Below are 13,825 nucleotides of genomic sequence, written 5' to 3' on the forward strand. Positions count from 1 at the left end.
TTCTCCTTCACTTATGAAGCTTAGTTTGGCTGGATATGAAATTCTGGGTTGAAAATTCTTTTCTTTAAGAATGTTGAATATTGGCCCCCATTCTCTTCTGGCTTGTTGTGTTTCTGCCGAGAGATCCACTGTTAGTCTGATGGGTTTCTCTCTGTGTGGGTAACCTAACCTTTCTCTCTGGCTGCCCTTAACATTTTTTCCTTCATTTCAACCTTGGTGAATCTGACAATTATGTGTCTTGGGGTTGCTCTTCTCAAGGAATATCTTTGTGGTGTTCTCTGTATTTCCTGAATTTGAATGTTGGCCTGCCTTGCTAGGTTGGGTGAGTTCTCCTGGATGATATCCTGAAGAGTGTTTTCCAACTTGGTTCCATTCTCCCTGTCACTTTCAGGTACACCAATCAAATGTAGATTTGGTCTTTTCACATAGTCCCATATTTATTGGAAACTTTGTTCATTTCTTTTGACTCTTTTTTTCTCTAATCTTGTCTTCTCACTTTATTTCATTAATTTGATCTTCAGTCACTGATATCCTTTCTTCCACTTGATCGAATCGGCTATTGAACCTTGTGCATGAATCACAAAGTTCTTGTGCTGTGGTTTTCAGCTCCATCAGGTCATTTAAGGTCTTCTCTACACTGTTTATTCTAGTTAGCCATTCGTCTAACATTTTTTTCAAGGTTTGTAGCTTCCTTGTGATGAGTTAGAACATGCTCCTTTAGCTCAGAGAAGTTTGTTATTACCGACCTTCTGAAGCCTCCTTCTGTCAACTCGTCCAACTCATTCTCCATCCAGTTTTGTTCCCTTGCTGGTGAGGAGCTGCGATCCTTTGGAGGAGAAGAGGTGCTCTGTTTTTTGGAATTTTCAGCTTTTCTGCTCTGGTTTCTCCCCATTTTTTAAATCTACTTTTGGTCTTTGATGTTAGTGACCTACAGATGGGTTTTTGGTGTGGATGTCCTTTTTGTTGATGCTGATGCTATTCCTTTCTGTTTGTTAGTTTTCCTTCTAACAGTCAGGCCCCTCAGCTGCAGGTCTGTTGGAATTTACTGGAGGTCCACTCCAGACCTGATGCCTGGGTATCACCAATGGAGGCCGCAGAACAGCAAATATTGCTGCCTGATCCTTCCTCTGGAAGCTTCATCCCAGAGGGGCACACAGCTGTATGAAGTGTCTGTTGGCCCCTGCTGGGAGGTATCTCCCAGTCAGGCTACATGAGGGTCAGGGACCCGCTTGAGGAGGCAGTCCGTCCGTTCTCAGAGCTTGAACACCATGCTGGGAGAACCACTGCTCTCTTCAGAACTGTCAACAGGGACGTTTCAGTCTACAGAGGCTGTCTGCCTTTTGTTCAGCTATGCCCCACCCACAGAGGTGGAAACTAGAGAGGCAGTAGAACTTGCTGAGCTGTGCTGGGCTCTGCCCAGTTCAAGCTTCCTGACCACTTCATGAGCATAAAACCGCCTACTTCAGCCTCAGCAATGGCAGACACTGCTCTCCCCGCCTATCTACAGCATTGCAGGTTGATCTCAGACTGCTGCATTAGCAGTGAGCAAGGCTCCTTGAGCTTGGACCCACCAAGCCAGGCACGGGAGTGGATCTCCTGGTCTGCTGGTTGGTTAGACCATGGGAAAAGTTCAGTATTTGGTCAGGAGTGTATTGTTCCTCCAGGTACAGTCTGTCATGGCTTCCCTTGGCTAGGAAAGGGAAATCCCCCGATCCCTTGTGCTTCCCAGGTGAAGCGATGTCCCGCCTTGCTTCAGCTTGCCTTCTGTGGGCTGCACCCACTGTCCAACCAGTCCCAGTGAGATGAACCAGGTACCTCAGTTGGAAATGCAGAAATCACCCATCTTCTGCATCAATCTTACTGGGAGCTGCAGACTGGAGCTGTTCCTATTCAGCCATCTTGGAAGCACCACTTGCCCATATTTTCTTTATTCAGTCTATCATTGATGGGGATTGGGTTGGTTCCAAGTCTTTGGTATTGTAAATAATGCTGCAATAAACATACATGTGCATGTGTCTCCCTCATAAGTGGGAGTTGAACAATGAGAACACATGGACACAAGGAGGGGAACATCACACACGTGGGCCTGTCAGGAGGTGGGGGACAAGGAGAGGGAGAGCATTAGGACAGATACCTAATGCATGAGGGACTTAAAACCTAGATGACAGGTTGATAGGTGCAGCAACCACTATGGCACATGTATACCTATGTAACAAACCTGCACGTTCCGCACATGTATCCCAGAACTTAAAGTAAAATAAATAAATACAAAGAGGTTTGATTGACTCACTGTTCTTCAGGCTGTACAAGCATGGTCACAGGTAACTTTTAGTCATGGCAGAAGGTGAAGCAGAAGCAGGCGTACCACAAGGTAAGAGTCAGAGCAAGGGAGGGGGAGGAGGTTCCACCCATTTTTAAACAGACCTCATGAGTACTCGCTCACTATGTCCAGGACAGCACCAAGCCACGAGGGATCCACTCCCATGACCCTAACACCTCCCACCAGGCCCCACATCCAACACTGGGGATCACATTTCAACATGAGATTCAGAGGTTGTCCCTAAAGCTCTTCCCCTGATCCTGATGCATGGCAGTTTAAGAATCACCCATGTACGTGAAAAGACCTTTAAGAAAAAATGGAGATATATGTTGTATAAGTATTATTCTGCTCTGGAGTCATCTGGGGAAATCAGGGTCCTGTGGGTGGAGCATTCATTGGATGAGAGAGTTCAGTTAGGACACATCAAGGCGTGGTTCCAGATAATTAGATCATCTAAGGTTTAAATTATGCTAAACTGTTTTAAAATTATGTTTGTGTAAATTATATTACTCAGACTGAGAATGGCAATGCTCAGGTGTGGCAAAGACCTGATTTTATGTAAGTATTTACATCCAACATAAATATTATTTTCTTCCCTCATTTGTCTGGTGGGGTCACTCTGGGTCAACAGCTTTCTGTTACCAGGATTGATGCCATATCACCCATTAAGTGGAGAGAGTAGGTATTGTCACTGCTCTTGGCCAAATGAGGGGAATAGAGACTCAGGACAGCAATGTGGAATCCCACAGTTGATGATTTTGCAGTGCCCCTGAGGCGTGGGGACATGTGGACAGATGAGGCTTAAGGAGCCTATTCCTATTCGGGGGCTTCCTCTCTGGCCTGATTAACTCTGAGGAGCCACTTCTTGTCCTTGGGACCCAACCTTGGCCAATCCTAGAAACTTAGTAAAGGAAGAAATGGGCACATCCCCCGAGCTCCTAGGTGGTGGGGACAGGTGGCAGGGGGATGTCCTGGGAGAGGAAAGGGCAGTCAGGGAAAGCTGGTGAAGAAGCAGGTAGATATCCTCTGATCCCCTTCCCAGCTCCACACTGCAAGGTGACTGTGCCATCCCACCCAACAGAGGACTCTGATTTATTGTCTGGTGACCAGGAAGCAGGGAGTCTCTGCATTGGAAAGCTCCAGGCACAAGGGAGGATGCGGCATCACACTGACAACAGGGGGAGTGTGTCAATGTGTCATTCAGAGGCTGAGACTGCAGCCTGCTCTGCCCCCAGAACACTGGCAGCCAGACCTCTGAACTCCAAACAGGAGAACAGAAGTCCCCTCTGGGGAGCTGACAGTTCAAGAAGACAGACCTAACAATACCAACATCCAGTATTTCCCCTAAAGGCTCAACCCTCCCACCCACTCTTGGGCCTGGTTCTGTATCAAGAGCAAACACTGAAGGACCTCCAGGCATCCCTGAAAGTCTCTATTGTGAACATAGACACCTAAACAGATCATGTGTTTACTCTTCTGTGTATGATCACTAATTTTTCTAACCTCAAACTCTTTTTTGTCCAAACCTTTTTCAGTATTTTCATTCACATGGATCATGAATGGAAGAGACACACTACGCAAGAGAAAAGTCATCGTCATATAACCATAATAATAACAAACCCCTCTATCCAAAGAGAGACAACAGCAGATAAGGCATTTGTGAAAAAAGAACATGATGCCATAAAAAAGGAACATGAAGCACAAGAAGACATCTTGGAGAACAAAAACATGAGAGCAGAAATAACAAATTCAATAGGAGGTTTGAGAGCCAAAGTTGAGGAAATCTCTCAAGAATATGCAGTGCAATAAATCATTGAAACCAGGAGACAAATGACAGGAAAATTGGAGGACTAGTGCAAGAGCTCTAATAATCTACCACTCAAATCAGGCATTCTAGAAACAGAGGGAAATTGGTAGGGAGGAAATTTCAGTAAAATAAGAGAAGAAAACTTCCTAAAAGTTAAATGCATGAATCCTGAGATTGAAAAGACTCCAGAAGCGCTTACTTAGCCAGCAGATAAGCCAGACTTCCAGATTTCCATCAGGGCAGGTAAAGGGAAATTTCAGGACATTGGCAGGATAGAGAAAGTCTACCAACTTTCTACAAATCAGAACAGCTTTAAACTTCTCAACAGAAATCCTGGAAGGAAGAAGACAGTGGAGCAATGCCCTTAAAATTTGGAAGGAAATGTATTCCTAACCTAGAGTTCTATATGAAGCCAAAATATAAAAATATCCTTAGATATGCAAGGTCTTGAGAAATTTGCCTCCCACCCACCCTTTCACAGGAAACTACTAGAGGATGCGCTTCCCCATAATGGGAGAGTCCAACTCAGAGTGAAGTTTGAGTGACAGGGAAGGGAGGGCCCAGGATGCCAGTTTGGGAATGCCAGAAGTTTCCAGGAGAGACTTCTTTCAAAATATCAAATTGATATAAAGCCTGATGCAAAAGAATATACTGAAAAAGGTTTGGACAATTGGCAAAGAGTTTGAGGTTAGAAAAATTAGTGATCATACACAGAAGAGTAACAGTCATAACATTGTAACAGTCATAACATTGAATACCAATCTCATCAAAATGATAGCACATCTATTTAGGGAGGATGGGAGGGATGGAAGTTTAGGGGTAGGGGAGGACAGAGATTTAAAACTGCATCTCCTATAGCAAAGAGGCAATGGATAATGCCTAAAACCAAAAAATACACATAGCATTGCAAGCATGTTTTGTAGCAATAGAAGCCAAATGGCAGAGTGGTCAGCTGAGGGCATTGAAAGTTGTTGTTTCTGGAGAAGGAAGTGGAGGGGGGAAGGGCTGGAGAGAGTGCAGCTTGGATGAACCAGCCTCCTAAACCAGATGACTTTCCAAACTAGGCACACTTGGATAATCGGTAAAGCTGGATAATTAAAAACAATACAATTAAAATATATGAAAAACTGGTAAATGTGAATAAGGTCTGTTTCTGAGTTAATAACATTGCACCAATGTCAATTTCCTGATTTTGACAAAGGGTGCATAGGAATTCTCCAAACTGTTTTTGCAACTTTGTGTGAGTCTTAAATGATGTTGAATTAAAAGGCTGTGTAAATAACACTACAAGCCTAACTACAATAGGAGAATGTTCTGTGCCCAAAGCCACACCTAACAGAGAAAAGGGCTTTCCTGGCCACAACTGCCCAGGTCCTGGGTGGTGGGCCCAGGACCCAGGGGCCTCTGGCCTCCCAAGTACATCTAGACACGGTCAGACGGGGTTAATTGAAGAAACTGTCTTTAAGCCTCAGCCAAAGGCCAACATTGCCAACTCCAAGAGAGGGCAGCGCACAGAGGCTGAGCTATTCCTCTCCAGCAGTTTTGTGCAGAGCTGTGGAGGAGAAAACAAAAATTAAACCATAAGCGTGCTGCTGACATTGTCCTTTTAAAAGGAAATAAACACCTGCCAGTCACTGCCTGGGGATAATGAGCCTTAATCAGGCAGTCGGGTAGTGTCTGGCCATCCCATTCTGCTCGCATTCTCGGGGGAAGCTTGCAGGGCTCTGCTGCTGTGGGCGGTGGCCTCCATCAGGGGTCAGGGCAGGAGGGAGGTGGGCCAGGGCCAAGAAGCTGAGCGGCGCCAGCCTAGAAATGTCATCCACAGGCTCGTGGGACAGATGAGCACATAGTGGGAAGGAGGCCCAGAGAGAACTTGAAGATGTAGAGTCAGGCTGATCTGAATTTAAACATTAGGACAGCCTGATCCCAAATTACTTCAAACTGCATGGCCTCAGGCAAGAACCTCACACTTCCTGAGCCTCATTTTCTTCTCCTGAGTATGGATGTTCCGTGTGAAGATTAGAAATAACCCCAGAACATTGCCAATCTACACGTGAAGAACAGTGGCCCAGAGATGTTGAGCAGCTTGCCTGGGATCACACAGCTGGCGAAGGGGGAAGCCAGGATGGGAACCGTGTTGGGATGGGTTCAGAGTATGGCTCCACCCAAACCAAACCCTTTCCAGTCTTTGACTCTATCCCACGGTGTGCAGGTGGGGATTTGCAGATATTTACTGAGCACCTACTATGCACCAGGCAGTGTTCTAGAAGCAGAAGTTGCAGCAGTAAGCAACACAGTCCAATGCCTTCAAGAAGCGCCATTCCAGTGGGGGAGGTAACTGTAGACAGAGACAGGAGACAACATGAGCCCGACGTCACAGGAGAGAGGTCAGCTCTTGAGGCATGTTGAGTACCTTGAGAATGTGTTTTGCCCAATGAAGGTGCCATCACTGTCCCATCAAGAACCCTGGGCCAGTTCCTCCATGTGGGCTGCAGGGTGTGAGTAATGAGGTGTGGATTTCAGTGTCCTGACTCCTGGAATGTGAGTGAAAAAGGCCAGCCTTAGCAATTAGCTCAAAGATAGTCTCTGACCATGCTTAGGGCACTGGGATAATGAGCCTACACCCCTTCTTCCCAGATGCTCAAAGGGCTTCAGGGGCCTCAGGGACCACTCCTTAGACACCCATGGCTAGCTACCCCATGGGGTCCTGATTCCTGTGAGGCCACAGGGGCCCAGGCAGGGGCACTGGACCAGGGATCTAGCCCATGTTGTGCTGCCCACTTGCTGTGTGACATAGGGTGAGTCCTTGCCCTCTCTGAACCTCTATGTCCTCACCTGAACAAGTTGGAGGCTGGACTTAAGAAAGGCAGCTCTGGTTTGAACATTTTGACATCTTCAAACTCTCAAGCATTTGGGGAAGCATTTGTTAACTCAGCATCCTGCAATGTTCCCTATGTATCTGGGGCTCACTTACAACGAGGAGCAACACAGATGTGGCTGCTCACCTCATGGAGCTTACAGAAGGACACGAAAAAGAAGCAGCCATATCTGGCATGAAGCTGATCATGATATGCCTATGAAGGAAGAGCATAGGGGGTACCTCTGGGTCACTTCCTGTTGGTGGAGTGTATGAGGCTGGGTGACTGCAGGTTATAGCATAGCAGATAGAACATAGGGCCAAGGAGGAAGGCCTGGGGGGTCACTGGGCAACCATTTGGGTCTGCAGAGGCAAGCTGGTGCTTGTGTGCCAGGACCATAAACCAGGAGCCAGGGCTGGCACTCCTCCAGCCCAGTGAGGTTCAAGGGAAGGGAGAGGGCAGTGGCTTCTTGTCACCTTTTAGACACTGGACCCTAAGAAAATGGCTGAGTGAACTGTGTCACTCAGTTTCTGAGGCCTGCTTTCCAAGTTTGTAAAACAGGCCTAATGACATGGGTGATTAAATGAGGTGATATGTGAGTTACCTGCCATCAGTCAGACCCAGTGTCCACTTCAGACCCTCTTTCAATCTCTCCACGGAATCAGGAGAATGAGCCTTTTAAAAACACAGACCCGTCGTGCCACCCCTCTATTCACACGCTTGCCACCATAACCAGGAGAAAGTCCAGCCTCCTCACCATGGCCTGGAGGGGTCACATTGGCTGCTGTGCTGTTTCTTGAATACGACAAGCACACTCCTGCCTCAAAGTCTTCACACTTGCTGTTCCATCTGCCTACAACACTATTCCCTCCACTCGTTTACATCTTGTAAACCCCTACTTATTTTTAAGCCTCAGCTTAAATGATACTTCCCAAGGGAAGCTCCCGTCAGGCTGAATTTGGGCCCTTGTTTGTAACAGCTATAAAATCAAGTATTTTTTCTTCAAATCTCATATTTATTATTGCAGTTATGTGTTTAATGTGTGTCTGCCCCACCGGACTGTAAGTTCTCAGCAAACAGGGATCCTCTGCTTTGTTCATGATCATGTCTCTAGTGCCTAGTACCATGCCTTGTACACGGCAGGTGCTCAATGCTTCTCAATAAATAGTTTGTGATAGAAGAATTACATGAATGAATGAATGTCTATCACTTTACCCCAAATTTCCCCTGGGACCAAGGCTCTGGATCGCCTTCAGCAACTCTTGCCACTACCCACATTTTGAAGCAGCAACCTGGACTAAGACTTCAGCACCCATGCCCCTATTCCCGGCTCTGTGGGAATCTTCCAGTGAATTCTGGAAGTCATTCAACCTCTCTGGTTCATAAGTTCCCACATCTATAAAATGAGGAAAGAAAGCTCCTCCTCTGGTTTCCCAAAGAGTCTGGGAGGAGGAATAGCAGCAGCGCATCTGCAGAGTGCTGAGCCTCTGCACGGGAGTGGCTGGCCTTGGTCTGCAGTACAGGGTGACACGCATAATATCCAAAAATTGGAAACCAAGGCTGTCTGTTGTTATCCCCCATGGGAGTCTGCAGTAGAGGAGAGAGATTTGGAGAAGAGGATCTATCTCCCAAATTCACCTCACAAGATAATGGAGTCCAATGCCATAATGGAGGGAGATTTTGGGGGAAGTTCTGGGAGAAGGTGAATATATTTTGCACATGGAAAAATTATGGTCAAATGGAGGTTCTGTGGTGGATGAACAATGAAATCCTTTGTAGCATTTCACATCAAGGGCAAGAGTCCCTGTCACCTCTTGACTTCTACAAGAGGTCTCACAGCTTCCACGCTTTCTGTCTTGGAATTTGGCTGCCACATGAGGAAGCCCAAGCTAACTCCCTGGAGAAGCCACCTGGAGGTAAACTGAGGCACCTGATTGGTAGTCCCATCCCCATTGCTAAACTTGTGAGTGAGGCCATCTGGGACCAGCCAGCCCCCAGCTGACCTTGCCTCTTACTTAAACATGGTCCAGCCAACACCACACAGAGTAAAGAGGATTCATCCCAGCGGAACCTTGCCCAAATTGCCAAACCCTAGAGTCATGAGCAGTCAGTGATGGTTGTTTAAGCCACTCAGTTCTGGGTGGCTTGTTTTGCCCCAATATATAATTGAGGCAGCTGTCTGTGTGTCCATCTGTCTCTTTGGCCAGACTTTCTTACTCTTCTTCCTGTCTCCTGATCACAGCAGAGCAGAATATTAAGAGTATGCAGCTGCATCAGAAAGATCTGGATACAAATCTTGATTTACCTACTTACTCGCTGTGTGACCTTAGATGCGTTTCTTAACCTCCCTGAACTTATATTTTCTTTCATCAGTAAGATGCACACACCTTTGGCTTATGGGTTGTGAGTTTGAAATGAGATCCTAGTCAGTACCTGGCACAGAGCTAGTGTTCATTAAATTTGTTAATCTGTCAGTAAATATTTACTGAGCACATACTTCCTGCTGATGCTGATGCTGGAATTAGGAGGCTGAACAAGACAGATGAGAGCCCTGCCCTCACAGGGGTTATAGTCTAGAAGGGGAAGACAGAGTAAACACTTGAAAAACAAGACGATGGCAGACAGTTACACATGCTCTGAAGCCTATGGGACAGAAAGTCTGAGCCCATGGGACTGAGGCATGACATGGAGCAGGGGATGGGGGCTAGGGAAGGCCTCTGTGGGGAGGTGACATCTAAACCAAGAGGTGGTTGATGAGCAGGAGCCAGCCACAGGAAGAGCAGGAGAAAAGGTGCTCTAGGAAGAGGAGCCAGTGTATGCAAAGGCCCTATGGAGGGACAGAAGGGGGAAGAGACTGAGGAACCCATGGGAGGCCAGTGAGGAGCTGATGCTGTGGCCTAAGTAGGTGGAAGCTGCTTTGTTATTATTGCTGCTGTTTTTGACACTAGCTCAGGTTCAAGGCCTGATCCAGAGCAAGTGCTCGGTTCATGCTGAACAAATAGCTGATAACCGAGGGCTTCAGGCATAACCTGTGTAATGTTTCCATGGAAACTCATCACTGCTCCCTGTTGGTAACCTAAGAGACTCCCAGAGGTCTCTCGTCCTCTGGTCCTGCCCTGATCTGGGCTGGGGACTTACTTCCTCTTCCTCTGCATCTCAGCCTGAACGCCAGCTGTCCAGGAGGACGCACAGCATGAGGAATGGAAGCTCTTCCTGTGGCGGACCCTCTGCACACGCACAGCACACCAGGCCCAGATGGCCCCAGGCCAGGCCTCAAAGTTCCAGCCCACGTCAGCCCAGGTCCCGGATGCAGCTGGGATCATGCAAGAGGAAAAGCTTACGTTGATGGTGGGGAGTGGGGAAGCAGCCAGTCCACTGCTCTAGACAAAGGAGCTGACCTGAGACGTGTTCCTCAGGAGACTCCACCACCAGGCAGAGCAGCAACACAGTGGAAAGATGCTGTGTGGCCCCAGGACCGGGTCTGCAGCCCCATTCGACAGCTGAAGAAACAGAGGCAAAAGGCAGAGCTGGCCTGCTCTGGAAGGCTGGTGTTTCAAGAGCCAGGTTGTACCCGCCCGCTGGGCATACCTGTGTCCACACACACGACCCACAAATATAGCCTGACATAGTTCTACCTGGTTATGAGAGGTTCAGGCATACATGCTGTTACGTGAGTAGGACAGAGACACAGACACACACCATCCAACAGGACACTGCCTCTGATGAGGATGTGACATTCAAGCATGTCATTCTATACAAGTCACACACACAAAGCTGAGGACACATCCATTGATGTTTCTGCCCTCACTTCCCAGATAATTGTGCCGAAAAATAGAAACACCTGCGCCCTACCAAGTTATTACCCGGCAGCGGCAGGAGCAGGCTAATTAAGCCTTCACAGGAGGCTGGCATTTTCCTGGCAGCCCTGCTGCCCCTCGCTGCCAGAGTGGCCGCCAGCCCGAGTGGCCTTTGTGATGAGCCCCAGGGGGCACACTGCCCAGCCTGTCTCCCTCTCCTCCCTCTCTGGGCCCTGGAATGATTCTGCATCTTGTTCTCCCAAAGGATCCCTCTTGGGCCAATGGCCTGCTTGTAAGGACGGCTAGAATGAAACTGTCCCTGGATCAGCAGAGACCCTCCCAAAGTTCCCAGTTCCCTGAAGGGAGGACATTTGAGGGACCTAAGTTAGCTGTGGATATGAGTGATGGATGCCCTTGGCTGCTCTCTGCCTATTCCAAGGGCTTAACTCCATCCCTCTAGCCAGAACGGGACTCAGTTTCCCCTTCTTGCCACCCTGGGCTTGGTTCTTGGCCATTCTCTCACACACATTGACCTCTCAGCCACCCTGGACTTCCTGCTCTTCTTCCAACACGTCAAGCTCATGCCTGCCTCAGGGCCTTTGCACCTGCCCTGTTCTCTGTCTGAAACCCTCCCTTCCTCCCAGGTCTTTGCCTGTTCCTCTCAACATTCAGGTCTCAGCTCAAAAGGCACCTCCTTACGAGGTACCTGACCCACCTAGTTAAAATCTCTCCTCCAGGTGCGCCCCTCAGTTTTTTCTTAACTCAGTGCTTTCCAGTCCTTGTTGCTTGTTAGAATCACCTGGGAGCTTTTAAAAATAAGTTGGTGCCAGGGTGCTGTGTAGGCTAATTAAGAATCTCTGGGATGTGGGTCCTGCTTATTGCCATTATTTTTAAAAACCCCATGTGGTTTGAATATGCAGTCAGGACTAAGACGTCTTGGTCCAGAGACTTTTTGGTCAGCAAGAGAAAAGGACGAATTTTGCAATCCCCTCCCTTCATTGCTATTTGCCAATTGAGTGCCTACTACGTGCATGGGCTGCAGGGATGCACACATTAGGAATCTCAACATATCTGTGTGGTGCTTCCTATGCACCAAGTGCTGTGCAAAGAGTATTTCATGGGACAGTTCATCTCCCTAACAGCTCTGTGATATGGGAACTATTATCACACCCATTTTACAGACCAGGAAACTGAGGCTGAGTCAGAGAAGTAACGTACCCAAAGTCATGCAGCTGGGAAAGTGTAGAACTGGGAATTTAACCCAAGCAGCATGGCTCTGGAGTCTGCCTCTTAATCCCAACACTTGGCTGCAGTTGTTTTATTTATCCTCACAACCACTCCACCACACGACATTTTAAAGATGGGGAACCATGGCTCAGAGAGTCAGGAGACATGACCAAGGTCACACAGCCAGGACTCAAACCCAGGCCAGGCTGGCTGTAATTGGCTTCCATGGGCTACAAGGTAAGAAAAAGAATTGTCTTGGGCTGTACATAAAATACATGAACACTAACAAAAGCTGATGAGCTGAAAAAAAATTGCAAAAAGAAAAAAATCTCGTAATGTTTTAAGAAAGGGAAGTTTAGGAATTCGTATTGGGTCGTATTCAAAGCCTTCCTGGGAGGCATGTGGCCGGCGGACCATGGATTGAATAAGCTTGCTCTAAAGCATAGGAATTTGTGTTGGGCCGTATTCAAAGCCTTCCTGGGCTGCATGTGGCCCGCGGACCGTGGATTAAACACCTTGGCAGCAAGGCAGACCATATCAAATGAGGTCTGGGCCTGAAAACACATCGCAACGTCATCCAAGGACCCAGCCTTCCTCTTTGGAAGCATCATCTCTCCCAGCCTCCCAAACCCCTTCCCTTTTCCCGTCTCTATCACACCCGTTGCCTGGCTGTTTCCTGCTCTGCTGTAAAGCTACATCTCCCAGGAGGATGTGCAGAGTTGCTCTAAAGCATAGGGTACAGGACACAGGAAGGGACTACTTCATGATCTCTCATGTTCTCATTTCTCCACCTTTTGGAAACCAGCCTCAGGGGGAGTGGAGCAGATGGAAGATTGGCACCAGAGCATGGATCTGCTCACTTGCTGTCCATGAATTAATTTCACAGTAGAAATAAGTGGCATGTATATAGCACGTATGTGGCAGCCGCTGTTCTAGGTATTTTACATATATTGGCTTGACCCTCAAAGAAACCCCATACTCTTCCTCTTTATTTTACCAACAAGGAATAGGCACACAGAGAGTTAAGCAATTCACCCAAAGCTGCACAGCTAATCATGCAGAGCTAAGATCTGAACTCACGCAGTCTGGTTCCAGAGTCTGTGCTCTCAGTTCCTGCACCATACTCCCTGTCTCAGCTGCCTTGCTTATTGAACTGCGTGAAGTTCACTTTTCTCCCCTATAAAATGGGTATAATAGTGTCTACCTCGGGTGGAAAATTAGAGGACAAACCCAGAACATGATTGCACAGGCAGGCCCTAGCACAGGGAGGTGCGGAGTAGGCATTTGGTAAGGGAGGTCGTTGGACAGCTAGGATATCACCCCTTCAGCAACCAGCCTGGAGACTTATATACAGTAGGTGCTGAACTGACATGCAACGCAGATGAAGGTGGTGACATTTGGAGGCCATCAGGCTGCAGTTTGCCCAGAGGGGTTCAGCGCTCCAGCAGCCCCTTGGGATCTTGAGCTCAGCAAGAGGACCTTTAAATGCCTAGAAACTGCCTACATGCGTCACCACTGTCTTCCATTAACGCATAACTGCTATTGCAGGCAAGTAGCTATGTTCTCTGGGGCCAGATTTACAGCAGAGCAGGAAACAGCCAGGCAACGGGCGTGATAGAGATGGAAAAAGAGAAGGGGCTTGTGTGGCTGGGGAGAGATGACGCTTCCAAAGAAGAAGGCTGGGTCCTTGGATGAAGTTGCGATGTGTCTTCAGACCCAGACCTCATTTGATACCGTCTGCCTTGCTGCCCCCACAAAGCACATTGGGAAAATGCCAGCATTTGAACCTCCAAGCTACATCTCCCAGGAGGATGTG

Source organism: Mandrillus leucophaeus, unplaced genomic scaffold (genome assembly GCF_000951045.1).
Source record: "Mandrillus leucophaeus isolate KB7577 unplaced genomic scaffold, Mleu.le_1.0 Scaffold66, whole genome shotgun sequence".
Classification (NCBI taxonomy): Eukaryota; Metazoa; Chordata; class Mammalia; order Primates; family Cercopithecidae; genus Mandrillus; species Mandrillus leucophaeus.